The sequence below is a fragment of the Aotus nancymaae genome, unplaced genomic scaffold (genome assembly GCF_030222135.1).
Source record: "Aotus nancymaae isolate 86718 unplaced genomic scaffold, 86718_ANA_hifiasm-v0.15.2.pri h1tg000079l, whole genome shotgun sequence".
Classification (NCBI taxonomy): domain Eukaryota; kingdom Metazoa; phylum Chordata; class Mammalia; order Primates; family Aotidae; genus Aotus; species Aotus nancymaae.
This window is the reverse complement of record NW_026988494.1, coordinates 27,969,239-27,983,149: the sequence shown is the minus strand read 5'-3', so window position 1 is coordinate 27,983,149 and position 13,911 is coordinate 27,969,239. Positions and strand designations below refer to the sequence as shown.

At 42.7% G+C, this 13,911-nt stretch overlaps 1 protein-coding gene across 8 annotated transcripts in view; it reads right to left on the bottom strand.

Annotated features, from left to right (window-relative positions):
• The window catches only part of MSRA (methionine sulfoxide reductase A), a 368,941-nt gene that overhangs the window by 90,864 nt on the left and 264,166 nt on the right, over positions 1 to 13,911 (bottom strand). The window lies entirely within an intron of this gene.

The following is a 13,911-nucleotide window of genomic DNA, read 5'->3' as shown; positions in this document are numbered from 1 at the left end:
ATCATTCCGGAGCCACTTCATAGAGGCTGAACCAGGGCCAGGCTTATCCATCTACCTGCCAGAACAACAAAGACCCTTTTGTTGTCTTTAAAATAGACCCTACCCTAGCTGAAATGCTGTGTTTAAAATGTTTCTGCTGCCATCCCATTCTTTTCCGCGAAAATTTTATACACACACACACACACACACACACACACACGCGCGCGCGCGCGCGCGCGCACACCCCTATATATTACTTGGTAAGATAAGAAGTGATATTAACGCAGGCAGGAAGGCAGGCAGTAGGCACTGGGGCCTTTTTTCCTCCCTGCCTGCAGCCAATGGGCGGGAACTCAATGCTGTCGCTGTTATCAGACCACAGGAATGGGGTGGGAGGTGGGGGAGAGGAAAAACGTATAGGCCCTGTCCTAATCTGATAGGTGAAATTCTTTGAATGTGTTGGAGGATGGGAAAATGCTGCTTACAAGTATTTTGCACTTGAGTTTAATTCACCTGACATTCACAGAGTGCCTGCCTGGTGTGAAGTACTCATGGAATATTGCCAAAGATGCAAAGCAAGGGAGTGTCCCACTCAGCATCCAGGGTGAGAAGAAATGTGGAAACTCTCATAAAGGGTCAGATGAAATGAGGTGCAAGACAAGCATGATGCGAACATGGAGGGGGGCGGGCTCTGAGAAGTGTCCTGGAGGGTGGGGAGCTGAAAAGGAAGAATCTGGCCTTGACCAGGCCCCTGTTCTGTGACAGACACTTTACATATACACTATAACATCCTTAAAACTGCCTAAGAAGTAGCCACTATTATCCTGTTTAACAAAAAGAAAACCCAGGCTTAGAGGTCAACAACCCAAGGTCATAACTAAGCAAGTACAGAGCCCCTGCTGCCTTAGTCATCGGGGACCTTCCTGGGGTTTTTCTCCATCCACAGACTTTCGGAAGAGGCATCCCTGCAAGGAATGCAGCTGTGCCTGTAGGTACCGTTTCCTGCTCTTCACCTCAGCCATCACCTTCATGAAATCGTGGGCTTCAAACACTCACTGCAGTTTTCCTAATACATATTATAAACAATTGAGATTTAAAAGATTCACCTGGATACACTATAAAATCATCTTGCATTCCACAAGGGGTCTGAACGTCACATATGGGAGCCACTAAACGCCCCCCTGCTGCCGTTGAAAGATGAGTAAGAGTGTGGCCCTTGGAGAAATTTGAATTTATTCATTCAAACATCACCCTATGTTGGCTAGGATTATTTTGTGTCTATACTTCTATTATACTTATACTAAAATGAAAATGTTTCCTTGGTCCTCACAAGAATGTGTTCTTCCATCGTCAACCTGGGCAGTAGGTGGAATCTTAGGCTGTTTCTGATGCACTTGGATGGAACGCAGAATGATGCCACCATCTGCACGGCTCCACCCAGGGACGCACATCCTGCCACTGCAGCAAAGGCCTGCAGCCAGCAGAGGGCAGTCATACAAACCAGATTTTTCCATTTGGCCCGAATGTGGATGCACATAGTTTAATATGTAAAGCCCATTATTGCAAGCTTTTCCTTTCCCCACCCCCTATTAATGAACAAATGCCCAAGGGTAATACAGAGATTTCTAAATACAGTGCAAGAAAGGGCAATCTGTACTCATACACAGGGAGTCTAGCACACAGTAATAAGTGGAAATGAAAATAATCACCCACATGCAACTAAACCATTACGCCTAAAGAGCTAGCTGTCTACATGGCTGCATACACAGAAATATGGGTGCCTGCCTCCCAGAAATGGGCACCTTTAAAATATTTATTTCACAAGTTCTTATTTAGAGTTCATAATAACACCCGTAATTTTAACCTCAAAGCTACAGAAACGGACCAAGAGGAATTTTATCCCTATTGCTAGGCATACAGGGAGGGATTTTTCTTTTTGACTAAGGTAAGTAAATGAATTATTCAGGGTCTTTGCATGGACATTTAAAATCATAACTTCATGATTTAAACAATAGCACAAATAAAAAAATTTTTTTAAAGACGAAGACCTATCTAATCCCCAAACCATAAAATATCAACTGACATTTACCCATGTCTATTCAGGGTCTTCCAATGCAAATAAATGATTTTTCAGTATTGGTGAAAACAAGAGTCTTTCGGTACTCAGACGGGTTTTAAACACTGCAGTGTAGAGAATACAACAGACCTAGAAGGGATGCTTTTAGCATCCAACTTACCCATTTCCCTGGGAACAAAGAAACAGAGATAACCATAACATTTTCTCAATTCATGACAGAAAGGAAGATTCGCTGATCATATATTGTAACTATGGTTGGAAATTTGAGGACCTCTGGAAAAGCAGGATGAATTCACTGTAGACAGCCTTACCTCTGCAGTCACCCATTAAACCCTGATAGACGGCCCTGTGTACCCTTGCATTCTGCATCCATTGATTCATCCAATTACAGATCAAAATTATTATAAATAAATCAATAAAAACAATATAGCAATACAAATTTTAAGAACACCACCACATAATTATTTTTATATATTAATGGCATTTGCATTGTGTTAGGTATAAGTAATCTAGAGATTAAAGTACATGAAATGTTGTGCGTAGGTTCTATGTAAATGTCATTTTATATAAGTGATTAAGCGTCATTGGATTTTGGTATCTGCAGGGGGTCCTGGAAGCAATCCCCGTTGCATACCAAAGGATGACTGTATTCGCAAAAAGCTTGACAGATTACCAGGTATCTCCACACAGCATGGTTGAAAAGCTTATGGAATTCAGAGTCAAATGACTCTGGCTCTCTACATTTACTATGGGGGTCATGTTGGGAATGTGAATGAACACATGTGAGCTTCAGTTTCCTCATAGGCAAGTCAGAAAACAGATTCTGCCCTAGCCTATGTGTGACTGTGAAATTTACCCAGCAAAACACAGAAGAAAGCACTGAAAAGACATGTAACATTACACTGTTATTATTTTCCCCATTTTACAAAAGAAGAAGTAGGGCCATAGAGACCTGTCCAAAGTCATGGTCAGTGGAGGCAGAGCCGGGGCTCCAGCCAGGTGTTCTCCAAGGCAGTGCCTCTCCCCACCCCTCCATGGAGTGCAGCACACAAAACAGGGTTCTCTTGTCAGCTTAGGCTGGCATAACAAAATAGCACAGACTAGGTGGTTTCAATAACAGGCTTCTGTTTCTTACAGTTCTGGGGGCTGGGAAGTTCAAGATCAAGGTGATGGCAAGGTAGGTTTATTCCAAGGCCTATTCTCAGGACTTGCAGGCAGTTCAGTTTTTGCTCACATGACTTCTGTGTGCAGCAAGAGGCACAGCAAGAGAGTACTTGAGAGCCAGATCACTGGCGTCTCTTTGTATAAGGACAGTCATCCCACTATGGGAGTTCCAGCTCAGGACTTCATCTAACCCTCATCACCTCCCAAAGGCCCCATGTGCAAATACCATCATGCTGGGGGTAAAGGCTTCAACATATGAATTGGAGGGACACAGATATTCAGTCCATAACAAGAGGCAACGAAACAGCCTTCTTCATATGCTACGTTACTTCAGTTCAAGTCAACAGATATTTGTTGACAATCGCTAAGTGCCAAGCACAGCACCAGGCACTGGGGACACACGGGTGAACAGGAGCCCCCTGTAAGCTCACTTAATGCAGAAAATGGGAGGAGAGTTCCCAGGAAATTCTCACAGAAAAGAGCATTTGTCACATGTGAGCTTCTGTGACTGTATGTGGGACAGTTTATTACCACAACTTCACAAGGCCTTGCCTCAGATAGCTTTGTTTAAAGCAACTGTAATGCAAGTCTGGCAATTGAATCTGTATAGAATTAATATTTGATAAGGTAATTTATTAATTTACTGAGGAAAGTGGAGGGAGAATAAGGAGAAAAGGGCATTTTCAGCCTAGAGATGTTGAAAAGAAAACACAAAGGATCTGTATGTACCTCTTGCTGGGGAATTATCGGGTCCAGTTATATTATGATGGTTACAGCATAGCTAAATATTCATTCAGTATATTTAATTTCTCTCATTTGGGTTGGCATAATTAAAACTATTTTCTGGATCATAAAACTGAAGGGGCTCAGCTTTAACAATGTATACTGGGTCACTACTGCATGCTGGTGTGTGTGTATATATATCACATTTAATTCTTATAACAAACCTATTGGGAAATTTTGTTATCCACACTTAGATAATTTAAAAATTGGTATCAGAGAAATTAAGTCAGGTCTCAAAGACAGTAAGTAACTAAGAGAGTGCTAGACCACTCTTGCATCCAAATGCTTTTTGATCACACACACACACACACACACACACACACACACACACACACATTTTTTTCTCTCCCAAATATCCTTCTAGCTCTTAGGATTTATTTTTTTCTATTGTTATTTTTGGCATGCCACTTTACTTTAGAAGTAGTATAGCAGTAAAGTTGGGTCTTTTTTGAAGGTAGAGATGTATGCAAAGGGATAAACTTTTGCAAATTTTCACCTCTCTTCGAAACTAGATTAAGACCCTCAGAGAGAGAAAATCAAACCCCATCCTCACTGGAAAACTTGAGTGTGCTCTGGGGTTCAGGACAAGCCAGATGGGCTCCCACCTAGTGAACAAGGCCCACCTCTCCTAAGCAGCCCGGGGAAGAAACCCCAATTTCAGTCTCCCATTTTGGGGTGGACACATGACAGTGGCAGGTTGGACACCAGGTCATGGGTCCTGTGCCGTCATCTGAATAATCGTCTCCCCCAAAATGTCCATGTTCCAATCCCTAAAACCTGTGAATGTTACTTTATATGGCAGGGATGTCACAGATGTGGTTAAATAAGGATCTCAAGATGGGGGATTATTCTGGATTATTTGGGTGGGCCTTAAATGCTACCATAAGTGTCCTTTTAAGAGAGAGGCAAGATGAGATCAGATGCACAGAAGAGGATGAGGTCAGTGTCTACAGAGGCAGAGACTCAAGTGATGCAGCCACAGGCCATGGACGGTGGTACCCACCAGAAGCTGGAAGATGCAGGGAGGGATTCTTCCCTGGAGCCCCTGGGGGAGCACAGCCCAGCTGGCACCCTGATTTTGGTCTAGGGAAATTGACTTTGGGCTTCTGCCTTCTGAAACCATGAGAGAATAAATCCCTGTTGTTTTAAGCCATCCAGTTTGTGGTAATTTGTCATAGTAGCTATAGGATATGAATACAGGGACAAAAAGTCAGAGATTTGGCAAGTTAGTGAAAGGAAGACAGTTTTATGTACCACCGACTGACTTAATCTTACCAAATACTGTTGTATGATCATAATAGTTAGCAATTTTGGGGTCAAGAGAGTTTGCAAGATAGGCTTAGGGTCAAGAACACGATGGTTAATTCTTCCTCCTAATATACAGCATAGCCTCAACCTGGCAGCAAGTCCATAGCCTCCGAATTTGGTCTCTTTGTGGCAATAGTGGGTCCATGCAGGGATCAACTTTGAAATACAAAGAAATATAAAACCATTCTTTATGATGTTCCTGCACAACAGTAAGATTTCCTGAGTCCCTGTGGTTCCCATCCTGAGTCCCCAGTTCTCTATTCAAGGTTGAGCCTTATTCAAAGGTTCTGAACTTTAGGCAAGAATCATAGGTTATATCTTAGATACACTGTGATAATTAGGCTCTCTAATGATAAGGTACAGATGTCTCATGGGAAGATGGCGAAATGACTTTGAAGGACCTGATAGACCATGCTAAGGAGTTTAGATTTCATTCCAAACATAGCAGGGATCCCATGGAAGACTTTGACACAGGGAAAGTAAACGACCTGAGTTACACTGATGAAGATCACCCTGCTGCCCTGTGTGAGTGGTCATCATCATGGAGAGGTAACAAGTTCAGTGGTTCAGGAACAGATAATGGTGGCTTAAATTATGAGAGTGGACATGAGAGAAATGAGAGAAGCAGGCACAGTGGAAATGTCTTTTGGGGGTAGAATCTGTTAATCTGATTCACTGGAGGGAAAAAGCAAGGGGAAGGAATGAGTCAGGGATGACTTCTGAGGATCTTGCTTAGTTAGGCAAGTTAAACGATGACCCGATGGAGAAGGTTGCCAATGAGTGGGGAGGGAGGAGGAAGCCATGGGGCTTGTTTACGGTGGGTGGCAAGAATCAAACCTTCATTTTTCATGTTGACAAGTAAGTGGAGATAACAAGTAGACAGGTGGCTATTGGGATCTGGAGCCCAGAGGGTAGTTCTGTACCTTAAATTTGAATGTCATTGACAGAGTGTCAATGAGACTAAAAAAAAAAATACTGTAGAGATAGCATTCAAACTATGCTAAGAAAAAGGAGCAATGACTGTAGCGGTAGCACAAGTAGGTAGGTTATTTGGTAATTACACTGTCTTCTTCCTCCCTGCCTCCCCCCGACAAAACACACACACCAGTCAACCCAAAATTCGTCAGGGCTGAACTGGAGAGCATAGGGAGTCACTAAATATCTGGTTGGAATCTAAGTGGGAAGAAAATTAAATAATCAAAACTGAACCTTTATTCTAAAAAATGCTAGCTGGAACCCATTCATTATATGCATATTGCTTTTGACCTTTTACCGTGCATACTTTTCTTTAACATGACCCTGTACTAAGTATAAACAAGCACAGAGATGATAGATAATAAATTGCTAGATAGCTGACATTTAAGAGTGTAGCTATATATTGGCGACAGGGACGGACGGATGGACAGACGGACAGACAACACACTAAGAGACTGATAAAGACAGGCTTTAAAACCCTGTTTTATATTTGAAACACAGTGGGGAATTTAACACTGACTCCAAAAACATTTTATTCTTATTAGAATTTAATATACTGTAAATTATATGCAAAGGAAAACACTGCTTTTCTTCTCTCTTTTTTGTGAAAGAAATACCTAGAGAAAGCGTTGTGCTTACTGATCACGAAACTTGAAGAGCTGGGAGAAGGAGCTAGGTCATGTGTCTAGGAGAATGCTCTTTAGATTCAGTCTTTCACATCTCAAGAAACGTAATTTCTCAGTGGTAAAAGATTGAATTCCTAAATGAGCTGGAGTCACATTCTCAGGATGGAAGAATCACATGTGAACCACCTTCATCCTACCAGAGGCCACATTCACTTTAGGATATTGGGAAATGTTTCTCATGATGGGTTCACTTGGGAGGTAAACTGTCCATATTTGATAATACGAAAACAATGAATAATACATTAGATGATGTCTTCCAATTAATGCTATAAGCAAATAATTCCACCAAAGGTTTGAGGAAAAATGTTTTTTTTTTTTTTTTTTTTTTTCAAATGAGGCTAAGAAAAGATTATGAGGTCTTCTCCTTGAAAGGCAAAAACACTCTCCTATATTTTATGCAAAGTCTTCAGCTCACCAAAGACATGAAGCAGCTGTCAAATTCTGTGAGCAGAATCCAGCATTTTCAAGGTCAGCGAAGTTCAAGTTTCACTCCTTAAGACTCCATCCTCCTCCTTAAGGCTTTCCTGCCTCTTTTAATCTGATTAGAAATTAGCAAACTTCTTCAGCCAGTTTTCCTTCCTTTCCGACAGTTGCTGGTGAGGCTGGTATCCACAACCCAGCCAACTTTGCAGAAAACCACAGTTTCACTGGAAAATCACTTTTGGTTTCTGGCTCCTCAGCAGTACTGCACATCTAATTAGCTCAACAATTGGTCCCTGTGATAAAATCAGCTAATTTTATGTTCAAATGGCTGCTCTGTGGGAAGCAGTACTGTCACTCCAAACTTCACATATAAAGAAGTTGCTGAAGAAGCTGGTTACTAGGGGGTCACTCGGGGCAGGCTAGTGAAGACTATTAAATTAGGAACCTAAGTCAACGTTATAGTTAGTGGGTAGAGGTCCCACCAGGGCTCAAAGAAAACAAATCTCCCGAATGTAGTGATGGGGCCAGAAATACAAGCCTTTTAAATAGGAAAGCAGTGTATATAAAATGAACAGAATGAGTCATCTACAGAATTTCCCCACTTTTAGAAATCAAATGAAATGTTTTTGACAAGAGTACAGAGTTCCAGACCCTAATTAAGTAGTGTTAAGAAATGACTCTCCTTACCTTAAACACCTCTGTGGTTTGAGGATTTTGTTTAAGGCTACCCTAGATATAAAACACAGGAAAGCCCAGCCCAGGGGTCACCTCTTCAGCTCCCTGCTGTCCTTCCATCAGTGGATAAAGCAATTGGTTAGATTGGCAGTTTTCCTCATTTGTGAATGTATTAGAAACCGTATCACTTTTTAAGGTAAAGGTTAAAGCATAGATCAATCTCTTTATGGTATCAAAGCCGATAAATAACATCACCTCTCACAGGCATTGCCAATTGTTGATTTTGTAATGTGTGTGTGTACTACCAGTTATATCAACTGAATGAACAGTCAGAAATTCACTCAAGTTTCAAAACTAAAAAAGGCCACATAAATACATGAATGCATTCAACTTCATATAAAGACATAGAGAGATACACATCTACAGCTAAACGTACGTACATATACAGATACACATCTAACATCTGTCATGACTTCTGACTTCACTTGTGTAAAATGCTTAACACAGTGGTTGATTAGCATGTACTAAGTACTCCGCTGGTACTGTTGTTGCTGTTCTAATATTACTATCATTATATAGCTATATATTAAATAAACACACTATACATAATTATGTTACATAATCTATATAAAAGTACATATTATATCACCATAAGATTGTAGCAGGATGCACCCTGCTAAAATTGAATTGTTTTTCTTTCTCGCTTCTATCAGAGGTGCCAGAAAGTCACTCCACCGTGGCAAATCATTCCTGAGCCATTGCAGTCAGCTGCCTTCCCTGGATTGGGGAGGGAAGGACCCTTTGGAGACAGTGGTACCAGAGGACGCTAATGCACTACCTTAGATCCCTGTGGCCTCATCTGCCTCTTGCTAGGCCAGCTATAGTGCCCAGTTCTGCAAGGACAGCCCATTCACTTTGTGCAGATTTTATGCACCTGCACTGCCCAATCTTACACTCAACACCATATGCCTCTTGTCTCTTGCCTCCTGTTCTGGCACACGGTACCCTGAGCTCACACATGTGCACCCCAGGAGTGCAGAATGAACCTATGGGTGATGGCATTCAATGAAAACATGCTTCCTTATCTTCCACTGAAGACCTGGTCATTTCATAAGGTTCAAACAACTGGTTACCAGTGGCAGGGGCTAACTTGTATGGGTTCTACCTTTTTTTCCTCTGCAGTCCCCTGCTCCTTACTCCTGCTCCCTCAAACCAGACACCCCCGTGAGTCCTCACACAAGCCTCTGGCTTGGGCTCTGCTTTCTGTGGGACTCAGGCTAAGCTAAGATAAAAATCACAGCGGTCACCTGGGCATGAGTGTCCAGTTAGCCCTTAGTGCTCACCAAGATGGGATACACAAAGAGATGCTTTGGTTCCTGAAAAGGAAAACAACCTGACCCTCATACTGTGGTCTCCAGGAAGGAAAAGCTGAGAGCAGTTCCCAGTGCCGCATCTCTGATGGGCAGGAGGGCCCATGTTACATGGCTGTCTCATGTTCCATGGCATCCCATGTTCCATGGTGGTCCTGTGCTCTTGGGGTAAGCCATAGCGAGTGTAGAGGGCCAGGGATCCAGGCTGACGTGCCCCCACCCCTCTACCATGCACACGCACATGGGCATGAGCACACTCACACAGGCTTACCCCTTAATGCTCTCTAATATGGTAGACAACAGACACATGCGGCCATTTAAATACAAATTTAAATTAAAGATTCAGTTCCTCAGTCACACTAGCCATTGAGGAACTGAGCCAGTGAGCCACTATTTCAAGTGCTCAACAGCCACATGTGGCCAGAGGCCCTCCACTGGACAGTGCAGAGGAGACCCCTGTGTCATGGCAGAAAGGAGAGTGGTGTTGGAAGCACTGGTCTAGGGTCACCACTCTGGGTTTTAGTCAATTAGCCAGGATGAAAAACGCCGAACTTTCAACTCATCTCCCAGTGGAATCTAGGGCTAGTTTTATTTATGCAAAACCATAAAAGAGATGTGACAACATTTGTCCCCTGAGTTGGTGATTAAGCAGTTTATATGCAGTAATGTGACCAGCAATGGCTATCTGGATGCTAAAGGCACAGGAATCCCCAATCTTTATTTTTAAAAAATAGACCCTACTTTTAAAAGCCAAGCAGACACACAGACATGCAGACACACACACACATACACACACACTCTTAATTCTCCTATGCTTAGGTACAGAACACCCAGAAAGCTTCTGGTCAGCACAACTGCCTACAAGATTAACCTTTCCAAAAACTACAAAATTAATGAAAGAATAATTACAGCAGCTCATTAGTTATGTAATACCTAAATTTTACCTCCTGTGGAGATCACGTATCTAAAATCAGTGTGAGTTTCCTTAAAAACAGAGGGTAGAAACTATATTGGGATAGAAACCGGAAAATCTGGTGGTAAGTAAGCCTCTTCACCATCACAGGGAAGGCATTGGCCTTTGAACTGAAAATCTTTATTGCGAACACCAGGATATCATCAGATTTCCAGTATTCTAGAGGGCAGTTAATATGTTTCCAGAATCTCTTGGTATTCCTGTTGGTACCCTAGAGGCCGATGAATCATTACATTAGGTAATTTATAGATGGCATTGATCATACATGACTTTTAGTACTAATTGTAAGCACTGCCTTTGTAATTAAATACAGTGGGATGCAACACAACTGAACCACTTTTTTAAAATTCTTGGTTGGGAATGGTTCTCTATAGTGCCCAGTGCAGTGTCCTGCCTGGTTGGACATTTCCCCTTCCACTGCTCAAGTGGAGGAATTAGTTCCTCAGGTACTAAGCCCTCTTCTGCTTTTTGAGTCAGAGTCTCGCTCTATCGCCCAGGCTGGGGTGCAGTGGCACGATCTTGGCTCACTGCAACCTCTGCCTCCCGGGTTCAAGCAATTCTCCTGCCTCAGCCTCCTGAGTAGCTGTGATTACAGGCATGCACCATCATGCCCGGCTAATTTTGGTATTTTTAGTAGAGACAGAATTTCACCATGTTGCTCAGGCTGGTCCTGAACTCCTGACCTCCTGACCTCATAATCTGCCCGCCTTGGCCACCCAAAGTTCTGGGATTACAGGCATGAGCCACTGCACTCCGCCTCTTCTGCTTTTATCTCATCACTTCTTCCAAGTGATCTTATCAGCAACTGGGGTTTCATTTACCAAATATAAGTTGATAACTCCCAATAATAATAAGGGTTTCTGTTTATGGGGCATTTACTGTGTGGTAGGCCCTGTGTTTCACAAGCATTAGCCCAGTTAGCAGTCCTAGCAATTCTCCCTGCAAGGCAAAAACAGCCCATGGCTCCTCCCAATAGCCCCTTGGATGCCCATGTCATGAGTATCTTGTCTGTACTTTCCAAACTCTACTTACCTTCCCCACAAATCTGCCTCTGCTTCTCTGTACCTTTGTACAGAAAATCACCAGCCAGAAATCTGGTTAGAATCACCAGGCACGACCTGGACCAGTCCCTCTTATTGACTCTCCACTTCCAGTGAAGTTCCAAGTTCTAGTCTTCCTACTTCCTAAATATCTCTCCATCTCATCCATACTTCCACCATCCGAGACAAAGCTTCTGTCATTTCTGGCCTAGAGTCCTATAACAGCTGCCCAACTCATCTCCCTACATCCAGTCTTACTTCTCTTTAATTTTAGTTATTTTAAGGTAATTGCTCTGTGTCTTTGAGGATCTGCAAAATGGGGATAATGGGGGGTCTCCCTCATCCTCATAGGTCTGCTTGAGTCAAATAGGACATATGGCTTTCTAAGTGGCAGGCACTTGATGATAAATTGCACAGACAACATGTGGATTGAGAAAATTTGACGCTAGAGCCTACATGTGTAACCACCAGTATAAATGCCCAGGTTAGCCTACCACTGTTAGAAATGCCATTATAAAAAAGGGATAAGAGAAAGAATAAGATATAGGTAAAAGCTTTTTAGAATGGAAATATAAGTATTTTCAATTTCTGTAAAACTTAGCAGATTAAAAGAATATTCATTAATTACCTCACAGCTTCTGGGGCACAGCTTGGCTGTGTACCTGATAAGGCTGTAATCAAACTGTCAGGCAGGGCTGCAATCTCATCTGAAGACTTGACTGAGGTTGAGGGGCTTAGAAGCTCACTCATGTGGTTCTTGGCAGGTTCCTGTCCTTGTCATATAAGCCTTTGCACCAGGCTGCTTCAGGACATGGCAGCTGGCTTCTCAGAACTACCATCTCTCAGACAGTGAGAGAGAGCTCTCACAATAGGAGCCAAGATCTTTTAATGACCTAGTCTCAGTATGCTATTCCCTCACTGCCGTCATTCATTAGAAGTGAGTTGCTAAATCCAGCACATATTCAAGAGCACTGGGACCCATCCCACAGGCTGCCTAGCATGACTGGCCAAGCAGACATCACAGCCTGAGAGTGAAGTGGGAGGGGCCAAGGAAGGAATGGGCATTAGAAGTGAGTTGCTAAATCCAACACATATTCAAGAGCACTGGGACCCATCCCACAGGCTGCCTAGCATGACTGGCCAAGCAGACATCACAGTCTGAGAGTGAAGTGGGAGGGGCCAAGGAAGGAATGGGCTCTGTCAGCACCTCCCTCAGGCCTCTCCACTCATTGCAGTTGAACTGACTGAGTCACACGTCCTGCTACTTGCTCATCAGTGGACACTCTTGTTCTAGCCTCCTCTCCACAATCTCTGTCACCATGCAGGATAAGGGGATAACCCACTCATTCCTGGGGGCTGTTGCATACCTGACTTTTTACACAATTCTGAAATAGAATTAGCTTTGTAGTAGCATCTAGCTCTACTGTCAAATGCAAATCCACATCAGAAAATATAATGATAAATAAAATCTAAGCATTATCACAAAGTTCTAAAAACCAAAGCAACTGAAGTTGTTTTTAAAACAACTAAATCTCTATTGGAGGATTTAAAAAAATAGTATACAATAGTGAAAATAATTGTCTTGTGATATCATGTATGTATTTCTGAGAATTACTTTTATTATAATTCAGTTTACTGTTATGATAGAGAGAAAGCATTACAGGTTGAATTGTGTCTCCCTGCAAAAGGTATGTTAGAGTCCTAAAACCTCGGAATGTGACCTTTCTTGAAGACTGCATCTTTACAGGGGTAATTAAGTTAAATGAGGTCATTAGTGTTAGCCCTAAGTTGATATGACTAGAGACAGTGTGAAAACAAGAAGTTTGGACACAGAAGCACATACAAATAAAACTAGGGTGATGTGAATATAAACAGGGAGAAGACCGCCATCTAGAAGCCAAGGAGAGAGGACTGGGACAGATCCTTCCCTTCCAGCACTCAGAAGGAACTAGCCCTGCCAACACCTTGATCTCGGACTTCCAGCCTCCAGAACTGTGAGAAAATAAATATCTGCTGTTTAAACCAACCAAGCTGTGATCCTTTGTTACGACAGCCCTGGAAAATTAATACAGAGGGAAGAAGAAAAGAGGGAGATTCAGACAGAGACAGACACAAAGAGAGAAGGAAAAAGACTTATTTTAACAGGCTGCATCTTCATCAAGATGAGTGATCCTAAAGACAAACACATAAGGGCCTACTCTTTATTGTTTTACGTTGAGACAGGGTCTTGCTCTGTCACCCAGGCTGGAGTGCAGTGGTGCAATACAGGTCACTGCAGCCTTGGCCTCCCACGCTCAAACGATCCTCCCACCTCAGCCTCTCAAGTAGCTGGGACTACAGGTGCAGGCCACCATGCCTGGCTAATTTTTGTATTTTTTGTAGAGATGGGGTTTCTTCACGTTGCCCAGGATGGTTTTGAACTCCTGGGCTCAAGCGTCCTTCTGCCTAGTCTTCCCAA